General features: G+C 42.8%; 1 protein-coding gene across 3 annotated transcripts in view; it reads left to right on the forward strand.

The window, feature by feature from the left end:
- Positions 1-14,219, forward strand: part of PRKN (parkin RBR E3 ubiquitin protein ligase) — a 1,163,915-nt gene that overhangs the window by 269,178 nt on the left and 880,518 nt on the right. The gene's annotated exons all lie outside the window — the stretch shown is intronic.

The raw sequence follows: 14,219 nt of genomic DNA on the forward strand, positions 1-14,219 counted from the left end.
TAATCTGATAGTTAATGTACGCTAGCAGTGGAATCATGCCTTTGACATCTCCATCAAAAGGGTCAGAGCATTTAAGAGGACGAATATAAATGAGATTTAAGAAATTCAGGTGCAGACAGATTTTTGCTATTTTTTCACTATTTGAAGTGACATCTAATTTTTTTAATTCAGTTATCAAAGCCAAGAGACTAACAAGATTTTAGAGTCAGAATTGGACTCTTTCTCACAGATTATATAGGATCTCACGAGATTAAAGAAGTTTCTAGTATGTATGGGAAATGCATTTGAGAGATCAGACCTGCTTCCTAATACCCAGCTCTCAAATTAACCCAACACTATTAGGTTAATGACATTATTGTTCTTCCCGCAAGGCGTCAGCAGTGCCCAAACACAAGGCTAAGGAAAACAGTTAAGTGCAGTCTTACCTTGGGCCTACGTTGAATTAGAATGCCATATAACAAATGGTTTTTAAAACAAAAAGGGAAAAGGAAAGAAAAGAAAGCTACTTGCGTCGTCCTTGCTTACACAACACTGCCAGCACATTTTGGAGGAAGGAAGCCGCACAGTCAGCATTTCCTTGGAGCGCTGGTGTCTCTTTCAGACAGCAGTTCCCGGCTAGAGTCTAATGTTGCTGCTCTGGCAGCACCCGGCGCAAATCCAGTCTCACACCCACGGGCGGACTGCACTTCTCTCCTGAAACTGGCCCAGGAAGGGACCCTTGCGGAGGGAACTCACCCCGAAAAGCAGCATCGGCTAACAGTTCGGGGCCTCAGAATCCTTTGATTCTTTCATCAGAACTTTGGCAACATTGGCCAAGAAGGGGAATGATGGCTCCTCTCTGACCATCGTCATCCTGGGAGACGCTCTGCCTCTTCACCTGCTTTAAGCAGCTGCCACAGGGATGTGGCAGGATGTGAGTGGGAGGCTCTCAGGATACTGGAGAATTAAGACCAAAACAGGCCGAATTCCAGTACAGGGAAGCGCTGTGCTGAAGCCGTGCCTGGGACGGCTAGCCTGGCACAAAGGACTGTGCATGAAGTACAGGAAATTAAGTTGTTTGCTTCTGTGTTGAGGAGCAAGGAAAGCTTTGGAATCAGGCAGGTCTGTGTGTGAATTCCCGCCTCACCGCTTATTAGCAGGATAACGTCAGATTAGTTACTTACCTTTGAAGTCTGTCTCTTAACGTGTAAATGTTGAATATTAATATCTAGTTTATGTGGTTGTAAGGGGACCTTTTGCTCAGGAGTCATCTTTGGACTGTCAGTCAAAGTTTTGCGGGGCAGGCTCAGAGCAGCTGCCCTAAACCTTGCTGTGTGTGAAGAAGAAGAAGTGTAGCATTTATCTTTCATTTTCTTACTGGGCCCTCTAGCCTTTTCCGTCATCATAGAGTCATAACTGGGGATTCATAATCGTCACTCACGAAGGAAATGAACAATAACTTTGGGGCCTCTGCCGGTCCTGGTGTCTTGAGAACCTGACCTTGAACAGCAGGGAATGGAGAGGCATGATGTCTGACAGCTTCCCAGATGCCTCATCCAGGAGCCTGGGTTTAGCTGGGGCCCCTCAGAGTCACTGCCTGCACCGCACTCCTTTGCTCCCATCACACTAAACCCACCTTACCACTGCTGTGTTCCCCAGGGCCAGCTCAGAGAACATCTTAATTCTAGAACAAGGCAACCTAGTCACTGTTGATCACACAGTTCTACCTAAATTCTCTGCTGTACAGAGAATAACATATAAAATAATTTTCTTGTGTGGTTGACTCCATCTCTCCCGCTGGACTGAACACTTCACAGGGGCTTGTCAGTCACACTTCCTGCTGCGTCTCCACCACTGAAAGAAAGTCTGGCGCGGAATGGCCCAGACTCAGTGCTTGCTGGAGGAATGAATGAATGCATCTAAGTCAAGGACCCGTCTTGATTAACCACTTTTCCTCCCATGCTCCTCTGCTTTTCCTGGAAATCCAATTAAGAAGCAGTATCACTAAAAATATTTAGAACCCAATTTCAGAGCTTTCGTGGTAGAAGTTTCTATTGTTTAACTTTTAAGTCTTCAGTTCATGCTTGGGCTTTGAGGTATACATTTTAGCTCATAATCTTAGGGACCATTTGAAGGCTTATAGAAATATGTGTGTGTGTGTGTGTGTGTGTGCGTGCGTGCACGTGTGTGTGTAGTAGAGGGGAAGTTACAGGAACATTAGATCATTAATTTTATTCTCTTCTTATCTCTATCAATAGGAGAAAATATTCTTGTCTCAGTTTATCTCCATCAATCACAATAACATTTATAATAGCTTTTCCACAAAAAAGTGAGAGGATTTGTGTTTGTAAACTGAGCTCAAAAAATATCACTAAGGAAAAAATAAAGCTTTCATTCAGAACAGTAACCTTCAGCATAAAACATTATCACAACCTTGAAGTAAACACTAGGTTGAGGAAATACGTGTACAGCAGAGTTTTTGTTTACTTTTCCTACCTCAGGATTCCTGGATTTTCAATTCTTGTTGCTCTTTATGTACTTTTTTAATGGTTATTTTATTTCACTCACATCATCCCTTTAAAACTTTTTTTGTACGTATTTATAACGTGCACACCAATGTAGTAATACCTGTGTGTAACTTACCAATAAATAAACAAACCTATGCTGGGGGCACATGCTCAAATGGACTTTTTAATTGCATTCTTAATTCTGGACACAGAGTAAAAGGCATTTACATCATTTAGAAAACCATGAGTTCTGCCTGAGGGAAATAATTAACTATAATATTACTGTAGTTACATATTCTATATTAATTTGAAGGTAATTTCATCTAGTATGTGTTTGCTAAATAGCAAAGTTATCCCATAACAAAAGGTTTAGATTGAGTTTAAAATTGTAAAATTACACTGTAGAAATTGACTGGGATCTCAGTACAAACTTCCAGTCTCTCTCTCTCTCTCTCACACACACACACACACACACACACACACATGACTGCACAGACAGACTGGGGAAGAACAGAGGCCAGGCATGAGAGGGTTAAGACAGTCTCATGGGTGCCAGGATGGATGTGGATAGGTACAGAATGTTCTAGAAGCACAGAGGACATCTATGCAGCATTAAGGGGTGAAAGAGACCTGCCAGAGGAATCAACATAGAAAGAGAACCCACTTCTCAAAAGCACTGATGAAGTTTCTGGTCTTTTCATTTTGTGGCAGAAGCAGAGACAATATGCATTAGGTGAAAACATTCAGTCCATGTCACATTTCCAGATGGAAAAAAAAAATCTGTAGAGTTTAAAAGACAAAACAAAACTGGAGTTTAATTTATGAAACTCAGTCAAATATTTAATGCTTGAGAGTCACCAGGAAATAGTTACCTAATATTTATATGTGTACTGCATCTTTCTTTGTGGACACGTTTTAAAAACCAAAATGTAACTGGTGGGTTAATGTAGTAATTTACAGAAATTGCTTTTCCCAATGTTTATATGGAGCATGCCATTCTCAATAGGGCACAGGGACCTATTTCTTTTTTACTTATTTTTATCTATATAAAATTTTAAGATGCTTTTTGAGAAACTTTTGACTCTGAAGCTTATTTTTTTTAGTGATAAGAAAATTGAGTAAAATCCAAATTTGTTTTTAAAAGATTAAAAAATAATTTCCTTCTTTTCAGAAAACAGATGTGTTTTCTCAAAGAAATCTATGAGAGACAGAAAGGCAGGGATGGAAATCCTGGAAGGAAGCATGTAATGAGCTTCCCTCCTTCCCTGTCATGTCTGCGTGAAGCTCAGTGATGAGCATGAGAAGCCAGGTGCCTGTAGTCAGTCTTGCGAAGATGGAAAGGGGGGGAGGACCTGCTGCAGAAGTGTGCGGCGGCGTTATTTAAGCACCGTGTGTCATGTTTGATGTTTGGGAGAAGTTAGATTGAACAGATGTTCTCCTCTGGATAAAGCGCTTATCAAAGAGACCAGTAAAGGTTACTGCAATTAGCTCTATAAGCCATTAATGATACTATCAGTTTGATGATTACTAATAAGCAGCAGAAAAGGATTTTTTTTTTCTGCTTCTGTTTATGCATGCTTTCTTCCTTTTTATTCCTGGAATGACTAGCTAATATAAAAGTTCTTAAAGGGTTCTCTTTTTGCTTTAGAAAATTCAGGGTATAGTTGAGTTGCAGATAATTGGTGGGTTTCTGTAACGTCAGAGAAGTGGTGTGCAAACCTATGACCACTGAAGGTTAAATAAAAACTTAGCTTATTACTCAATTCCAGAAGGGAAGGTGGAGGTAATCCGTATTTCACTTGCATATGAATTCCATAAGCATCTCTGTGGCATTTTCAGTCATTTTTGGACAATTAACATGGTGCTGTGCGTTCTCATTCCAGAAGTAATATAGGCTGAGAGAAGTAAATCCCATGACGGAGGGGAAAAACACCATATCCAGAAATATTTATAACTTAACTATGATATAAACATGGATTCCTTGATAACCATTTTGGAGCCAAAGTAGTGGAAACGAGGGGAAGTGAGCATGTCTTAGTGGGAAATAAGGCCTCACAGCTCTTCAGTGTTGTAATCATGTTTCCAGGACCTGTTCTCCTTTGCTAAGCAGGTCAGTTGTCCTCTCTGAACTTCCTTGTTCTCATCTGCAAAATGGAATAAATAACTACCATGCAGAGTGGTTTTAAGAAATACATCACATAACAAATGCTTACTGGCCTTATTGTATTTCCCCAGGTTTTACTATTAATTATTTATTTAGCAAATATATACACTGGAGTTATATTTCAGGTTAACAGCTATCCTTTTATAAGACTGATACTACTTTACCTAATTTGAAGGATTTGTTTGTTTTTTCTGGTGTTGATAATCAAACCGTAGCATCAGTGAGTGCTGATCACTTAATCTTACTTACAACTCTAAAGTGGGGGAAAATATTACTAATTACAGGATAAAATAAAAATTCAGTTTAACTCTAAAAATTAAATTCAGTTAAAATTTTCAAAATATTACTACTTTTTCAGAAAGCAGATATCCAGGTTTTTTTTGATCAATAAGATGCTAAGGATGACATACAGCTTCAAGGCGGTCCCCACATGCATTGCCATATAGATCTGTTTCTTCTGTCTGGCAAAAAGAAAAAAATTCTGCTAAAGGATGTAGTTGTCCTTGTTCTTGTGAGTTTTAATTTGAGTTTATATCTGAAGTCTAAGAATGTCTTGTTGCAAGTGGAATCATAAATTAATTATCAGTATACAATATTAATTAGCTCACGCTTCATTCCACCCAGCTGACTTTAATAAAAGTAAAAGAATTGGAGCAGAAGTGCTTACTGGTTTTAAAAAATGTGATTTTTAACTAAGGCATATAAAGAGAGATGAGGGTGGGGGCATTTACCATGAACAGGCTTTTGTGAAAGTCTTGTGGTTTATGATACTTAAGGACAGCTTATATACAATAGAAACATGGTAAGTGGAAACGTCTTTTGTTCCACAGATGGGATTTTAAGTTATTGTAATTATAATGCGTGTATAAGTGGATGAGATTATATTACAGGCAAGTTCACTTTGGAGGTAACAGTGAATTGCTTACTAAAAGTATCGCTTAGTAAGAGGGAAACATATGTGGTAATAGGCAGCTGCCAGTTAATCTCAACAAGTGGAAGTTGGGTGGGGAAATTAAGATCTGAAGAAACTGTGAAAATGTTTTATATTATTAAGAGAGGAGGGCACCAGTTACAGAGCTATGACTGAAAAGGAAGGGAATGGCCACTTATTGCTGCCTGACGTGAGGATGTTGGAGTGGAGTGGGGGTGGGGGGAGGTTTAAGAAGAATATTAAAAGAAATGAGGAAAAATTTTCCAAGTGGGTGAAAGACACACTTTGTCTTCAGAGTGGGTGGAGAGAGCAGGGCTAGGAGAGACTCGGAAGTACCTGAAGGCAGGGAATCAGAGATGCAAACAGTCTCAGCGGAGGAGAGAGACACGGTCGGCTCACGTGGATGTGGGAGGAGACGGAACTGCTCGCCTGCGGCTCCTGTGAGTCTGGTCTCATCCACGGGAGTTTTCCTCGTGGGAACATGGTGGCAATTCTGGCTACTGTGCTCTCGTGTTTGGCTGTTGCAGCTACTCCACGAAGGGAGGCTTATTCGGGGGGCCCAGGAAGACTTCCTGCGGATCTGGTGGTACAGACTCTTAAACACCTACCTTACTCTCTTACGTGATGAATATCTTTGTTTACAACACCTTCCTTTCACTGAGGTTAACAGTGTTCTGTTATTGGCAATTAAAAACAATGCTGCAAGGTGGTGTCCTTATTTGACAGCAGAGAGGCCTGAAGCTCGGAGAAGGGTATTTCTCAGTGTCCACATCTAGCAAGTGACAGGGACGGGGTTTAAATGGGTGTGCTTGACTCCAGAGCCACTGCTCTTGCCACTACACTCTTCTGCCTCTTCTGTGTTTTTTGTCCAAAGCAAATGGACAATTCAGAAGTGTTTTTAATGGTAGGAGCAAAAGATCCACCAGGAAGTCAAAGGCGATAAGCCTGGGAGCAGGTCATGAAGGGCTTTTTATGCCACGGTTAGAGGTTTTGCAGGTGATGAAGCCGTGCTGACAATGATACATTTGTGCTTCAGTGAGATGGCTCTGGCCGGCCGCAGGGTGAGAGAGTAGGTTGTAACGGAAGGAGAGAGTGGAAGTAGAGAGGCCAGTTATGAGGTTGTCATAGTCACTGGAGAAGAGATGGGGAGATGGACACAGGGATCAGGTGCAAGCAGAGAAGGAGGGGCAGGCTCGGGAGATGCTTAGGAGTTAGGCTTGACCAGATGTGGTGGCTGGCAGATGTGGCTGGAGGGAGAGGAGACTCTCAGGAAGAGGGGGGAGAGAAACGAGGTGCAGGTTGTAAAGGGAGAGTGGGGAGGAGGTCATGGGCTCCAGGCTTACATCTGAGTAGAGGTGTGTGTGGTGGGGGCGGGGGTGGGGAAGGGGTGGTCCGGGGCAGGCTTGCCTAGAAGCCAGGGAGCAAAGATTCTGTCTGTCTCTAAGATTTACTTTGCTTACCTTTGTTTTAAACTTATTACAAGGGTCTCTCTTTCCTTTCCTAAGTGAGTAATGAGTTTTTGCTTTCCTCTATAATACCAGTACTCATGCAACCAGAACTCTGTGCTCCTTAGAGAGATTTCTTCTGTAAACTGATGACATGTCATCTTATAATGTTATCATTATGCTTTGTTCTGAATTTACTTGCCCTAATAAACCACATAAGCGTTTATTCCACTATTTACCACACAAAATGCCAAATTACATATTCTGTTAGATGAAATATTAAAATTGAGCGAACCCAGTAAAGTGCAGAATATGGCGACCTAATTTGAAAAGATGCTGCATTCCAGCACGGTATACTAGTGGGTATCTCATACTCTGTTTATCTTTGGATATTGAATTGTTTTGACAGCTGTATGCACAAGTGAGTCCTGCAGGGTTTCTGTTTAAATTAAAGCTTCCAGACATTGTCTCGCTTGGATTAGAACAACAGGTTCACTTCAGAATTAAGCTCCTCTGCCCAGGCACGTCGGTCTGCAGGTCTGGCCACCTCAGATGTCTTTCTAGAATAAAAGCAAATCTTGTATAAGGCTGCTGTGTGGAATCCAAATGCTTCATTTACTTTAAACAAGCATGCTTTTTTAAATTGCCTTGAAATCCTTTATCTCCCCTCCCTTATACTGTAGCAGTCATGATAGAAGGGAACATGTGATGTTTCCAGAGGCGCTGAGGGCCCCGCCCAGAGCCAGGCAGCAGAGATCTTAACTGGACTTGCAGCTGTGCAGGCTGGGTGGGTGCCCACAGGAAGGGCATTCAGGGCTGGGTAGGGAGAAGGATAGGAATCAGAAGACTTTTGGAGAGGACAGATAAAGAGATTAGCCTGACCCTGATTTGTTTGGGAACTGAAAATAAGATCCTTGAACTAGTATTTATTTAGCCTTGAGGGATAGAGAAGGAGAAATCACACCAAATGCCCTTTCCTACTCATAACCTACCGAAAGCACACAGAGCACAGAGGATGTAATTGTCAGGGACAAGGAAACTTCTAGTCTAGAGCTCTGGCCTTTCCAAGTATGGTCAGTTGAGGATTCCTGCCTGTGTGTGGGGGGACCGTGGAGGGAATGAAATGTTATGAGTCAGGCAGGGATAAGACCTTTGGAAGGGTGACACCAGCCTTCTTCAGTCCTTGCCCACCAGTGGCACTCCAGTTCAGAATTCTTTAGACACCATGTGGTCAGCAAAGCTAAGCCAAATGTAGCCCAGAGAACACCACATTCAGACCTTTAAGAGAAATGTAAGCAAAACATCTACTCGGTTTATAATTTGTAAGAAGGGGAGAGGAGACTAGAGAAGAAAGAGCTCAGATTTGTTTAGAGTCCTTAACTCGATACCCTGTCCGTTTTGTCCAGATGCTTGAAATGTGGCTCCTACAGGAGTCCTTCACATCTACCTGCTCCCAGGCCTCCATTAAAGGAATGACAGCTCCTCCGTGTTTGCCCTGCAGAGACACCTGGCTCAGAGTCTCCTTCCAGCTGCAACCTGTGCGTGTTTCTGAGGAGCTGTCTAAACGTTACCCCGTGCCCTCTGGGAGGCTCCTCCAGGCGTAGGACATGGAAGGTCTAAGATTCTTAGGCACCTACGGTGTTACATTTAACAGACCTTTCCTTCAGCCTGTTCCGTCCCTTCCTGCAATCAGGTTCAAGCTCATCCATCAGTTTCTGACGCTGCAGGTAGAACAAAGACCATTTGAACACCTTGGTGCTGGGGAACTGGATTGCCACTTCACCAGCCTTATTATCCTGAAGATACAAGGCTAATTATAGCAGATGGAAGCTTGAATAATCATGTCTTAAAGTAAACTGGGTTAATAAGAATGGGGAATTACTCTCGCCGATGCTGTCTGCTCTCGTTGCAGAAAGAGTTCCCTGGGCCTGAAGGTTTCCAGGCCTTCAGAGGCCCGCCTCGCTGGAAACACATCAAGGGCGCATCCCGTAGCTGCCACCAAGTTGAATGCAGCTCCTCGGTGATAATTGTTTTGGCCCCTCTCTTAATGATTTGGACAGTACTGATAACCTAGAACCCAGAAAAAAACAAGGGACAGAGAAAGGTGTGCCGGAAACCCAAATGGACAGTTTCCCTCAAACACAGACTACAGACTTATTTACCTCTTTTTTCCCTTCTGTTTTCTCTTCTTCTTCTATCCTTTTAGTCTACAGGTAAAAATGAAAAAAAAAAAAACCCACATGTAAATCATGTATTGCTGTCTCTTAGCTTACATCTATGAATATAGCTTGACTGCATTCCATTTGAAAGTGCCACGTGTGTGCAGATGAAGAAAGGAGTGGATTTTGCCCAAAGGGGAGTCGATGATTATTCCACTCTGCCCAGCAGAGACTGGGGATTTTCTTGTTTTACTAAGAGTTTTTTCAAACACATGATGCTTTGTTTCCAGTAAACCTCTTCCCCATTCTTGCCTAAGAACCACATAGCTGTAACTTGAAATTCCACATTGACTCAAGCATTCATAGTTTGCAATGCTAATAACCAATAAATGTGGAAATCCAAACTCCAACTCCAGTACATACTGTGACTTAGGAAACTTCAGGTTGATAATCTCTTCCCCATCCTCCAGTCTCCCTAACACCATTGTCTAGTCTACCAGTGTAGACATGACTGTGTGCCTTCCAGATGCCCAAGCATGCCTGTGAAGTTGCTGCTCACTCCTTCTCTGGTGAGTAATTTGCCAGATGACTTTCCTTTCCCACAAGCTTGGGACCAGGGAGCCAACTTCCAGTTTGGCCTGTAAAATGCACTGGTGCAAGAACTCTGCCCAATATGACTAATTGAACCAAATGAATTCTCTCTTTTGGAGAGTTTAAACTAGAGTCAAAGAATTTCAGCCTGCACCTGGAGGAGCTGAGGAAGTAAACGCTGGGCCAGGGCCTTCCTTCAGCTGTGGAGTGGAGAATATCTGCTTCCTGGCTGGAGACCACAGGTTGTGGTGTTGTGTTGCTGTGTACTGTGGTGTTGCTGGCCTGGGGCCGGTCCTCTGAGGTCCCTGCTCTTCCTTAGTGCCCGTCCAGTTGACCCTGTTCATGCTTGGATATATCTTCTGTGTTTCCTATAAAGTTGAAAAATCTGACTAGCATACTGTTGTGCAGATTTGGATTTGAGTGTTAGTTTTAACTAAGTTACAAGGAGCAGAAATAAAATTTTATTGCCTTGGAGGGTGGTGGTTCACAGAGGGGCCCACAGGGAAGTGAGGAAGAGCAGGAAGGCAGCCCTCACTCCCCATCCAGCCAGGACACATGTGCGGCTGGAACATCGTTCCTCACTATGTGGGATCATCTGTAAGTTTAGAGGCTCCTTTCACCAGCTTGTGACTCAGGTCATCACTGTCTCTACTTCTGAGACTGGACATCTGCCTGCCTTTATTTCACCCTCTTCCTTCTCTTTTTTTCATGGTCCTTCTCTATTGCTCTCTCTCTCTCTCCATTTCTTGGTTTCTGTTCTACTTTGCCTGTCAGTGTGTTTAAGTATTTAGCATTCAGACCATCCGAGGGAGGCCCAGACTGGTGTGGTAACTCCCCGACGTGGCTGCCTCTGATGGGTGGGGTCCTCATCCCCCAGACTGTCTTTGGCTCAGGTGACACTTAGTCTAAAAAGTGTGATAAGGAGAGTGGGGTCCTCTCTACAAAGAATGACAATGTGTACAGCAGGAACACGCTGCATTGCTTTCCTAAGGAGGGTGGGAGCCTGCATGTGTGAAGGACGACAGTGGTCAGGCTGTGGCCCCCCAAATGTAAGGGTCTGTGTATATCTGTGTAACACAGATTCATAACACTATGTGCCACTCTAGTTTCTTCCTTTCTTCCTCGTGAGTAGATTGCACTAGCCATTCCAAATTCTTTTATGGCTAAATTCATCATATTTTAAGATGATCAGAGTGATCAGCAAAAACAAAATTCCTTTGTTAACACAGGGCTGGTGTCTCTTTTTTTAATAGGCAAATCCTTATAGTCACTGTCTCATTTGACAAGACCTTCCATGTGCCTCCAACTGTGCTGAGCATTAAGAAGAGAAAAATGAGACAGAATCTAGTCCGCCAAGTAATAGAATGTTGCAATGTGTGCTGAGTATTAAAATGGAGATTTGAGCAAGATTCTCTAGTTGCTTAAGGTGGGGCTGTGGTGGCAGTGAAGCGTCCCAGGGAGGACAATGTTTAATTAGAGCTTTGAAGACTAAGTATTCTAGACACACGGGGACACCGAGACTCACAAATTTCTAGGCACACAAGGAGCAGTGAGGACTCCTACCTTGGGGTCAATGGCCCGGAAGTGACCTCTGAGTCCATGTGCACCCAGAATTATGTGCAGCGTTTTGTTTATGTGTGTATATGTTATATATCTATATGTGGAGTATGTGTGTGTATCAACAGATCTAAAAGTTATATCAGATTTTCAACTCTGTTACTGACATGTTTTTCAAAACCATTCTGTGAATATTGAGTACTCCATTTCTTGCATTTTACCTCCTTCTTAAGAAACAGGTCAATCTGTGGTGCTGCTGGGCCACAGAACTTATATAAATTCTTGGCACATACAACTGCTTATTAGGGAATAAAATAAGTCCCTCTGTGCAGTGTGTGGAACATGTGTATTAAACCATGCCAAGGCTTTTTGTAGGCACTGAATTCACAGAGAAATGAATAAAACCAGACAGAAGGTGACAAGTGGATCTTCTTACCCCATAAACCCCACTCCAGCTCTTCAGCATTTACGGAACTGGCCTGGGTGGCTTTTTTGAACTGTCTGTCTCATCACTTTGTTCATCCACAGAAGTTTGCAACTGCAAGTAGGTAGTAATTTTGTTTCAATGGCCTTTCTCCTTCGTCACCAGAACAAGGGACATGTAACAGAGGTGCTGCTACTCTGTAAGCACTTCCTTTAAAGGAACTTCTGCCTGGGCAGTCACTCTTCTGTTTCCCCCAGTCTTTTTTATGTTTTTCCAAATGCCGATGACAGTTCCTCATTTACTGAAGTAAAACTATTATACATTTTAGCTCCTATAGTTTTCAGATTTAAAAAAAATCAACCAATGGCCGATATTAGAAAACAACGTAGTTGGGATTCTAGTCAGTGTTTAAGGGAAGGTAGTGATGTCAAATATGAAAGGTCAAAAAAGTGCTATTTATTAACACAACAAGAAAATGCAGCTCTAAGAACCATAGTTTGTTTACTTAACAAACACAAAAAATACGTGCTACTTATTGGCCAATAAGTTGTAAACTTTTTAAGTGGCTAAATTTATCTGTGGTTGACCAGACAAGTGTTTCTCGGAGGAAGATTAATCTTGGAATGACATTCAATTGTAAATGAAACTGCAGTGCGAGTACCTGTTGTATCACTACTTACACGTGGTCTGACCATTTGAACCATTATTTTTCACACTATACAGTTATTTCAAAAATTTGTATACTGTTCTTTCGGAATGTACTGTTAAAGTTATTTAAGTCTCATTAGCTGTCGCTTGGTAAGCATACTTCCTCCTGATGACGTTGGTCCCTCAGAGATCTATGACTTATGCCTGGGGTTAGGTAAGGAAATTGACCCGGAAAGCAAATACTTCTGGTAAAGGTGCGATGAAGCCTGTGGCCTGCCACGTTGGCACGCAAGGGTTGTTGAGGCCATCAGGCCATCCGCCACCGCAGCCTGCCTCCCCCACTGCGCACCCGGAGGGGCCTCAGGATGAAGAAAAGCAGGGTGCTGGTCCTAGATGGTGAGGGTGCAGAGCAACAGAATGATTGCAGTGAGCTCAGGATCTTGCGTCTCCCCACGCACAGAAAAGCTCTAAATTCATTAACTTGAGATGTCTGTGTTTTTTTTTTTAATTAACCAGTCATCTTTAGTAATCATTTGATAGTCCAACTCCTGGTTTTTATTCCAAAACGCCTATATATCCTGACTCCTCCCTTACCTCTTCGGAGCAGTCCCTCACAGCTATCTGAGAGCGTCTTCCAGGCCGAAGTCCTCAGAAATTCTGCCAAATAAAACAATTCTGAACTTTGAGGTTGTGCATTTTTTTTCAGTTGACGAAGGTATATGATTTATGTCCAGAAAGTTGCCTACTCTTCAAGTAGTTAGGAGCCAAATAAACAAAATTAATGTATCTAGGGGAACCTTTAGTTTAACATAATTTTTTTTTCAGCTCAGATTTCTTGCTTCTTTCTAAAATGATTCTTTAAAACAATGTGATCAAGAAAAATCAGGGTCTTTAGTGTCAGCCAGACCAGATTTCAAATGTTCCTTCCTAAACCTCTTTGAATGTGCTTTGTACCTTTATACGACAGGGACAATGACAGCTACTGTGTTACAGGGCTGGGAGGCTTGTGTGTAACACATGTGAGTAAACTCAGCGCACTGAGCAGAACACAGTGGGCACTCAGTAAACGTGAGTGTCCCCGAGTCTACAGGGACAAATTTCTGGGATGTTCACTGATGTCTCTGGCCTAGAGGCTTGCATGCAAATAGGCAATTAAGAAATAATGAACTGCTTGCTGACTCGTGGCCTCTTGGCACTGGCTGCAGCCAAATCTTTAGCCAGAGGTTTTCACTGGCCACAGAAAGATATGAAATCTGTCACCCCAGTATTCTCTCATTGCCAGGCTAGGTCAATACACCGAAGGACAAAACAGTAGAAAACAAATTAAGGAAGTTAGCATGTCCTTCAGGAAGGCAGGAAAAAGAATGGAGTATGTTCCAGTGTTTTCCCAGGCTTCCCGGGGTGGCAGGGGGAGGGGAGGGGCTGGAAGAGGGTATCTGACCTTCTTGGTGCGCGCTAAGAGCTTTATCGACACTGTGATAAGGCCCCTGTCGAGAAGGTGCTGGAGCAAAATAATCCACCGGCATCAGTCAGGCCTTTCTCATGTCTCCACATCAGCAAGCTCACTTACTTAAAAACAGGGAGTTTCAGGAGCCCGTGAGCTGCCATGTTTGATGAAGGGGGAGGAATTGGCCTTAAGAAGGGAAGGGAAAGGAATTTTAATGACACACTGAAGCTCCGTTACCCCACCTGTTGGCAGTACAGAACTGGAACTGGAGATGCCGGGCAGAGCAAAAATACAGGGGAGGCCATTCAGGCAGCGTGCAAAGTGGCACCAAGGGATGGGCACTATGGGGGGTAACAGCCAAGTCTTC

Source organism: Camelus dromedarius, chromosome 6 (genome assembly GCF_036321535.1).
Source record: "Camelus dromedarius isolate mCamDro1 chromosome 6, mCamDro1.pat, whole genome shotgun sequence".
Classification (NCBI taxonomy): Eukaryota; Metazoa; Chordata; class Mammalia; order Artiodactyla; family Camelidae; genus Camelus; species Camelus dromedarius.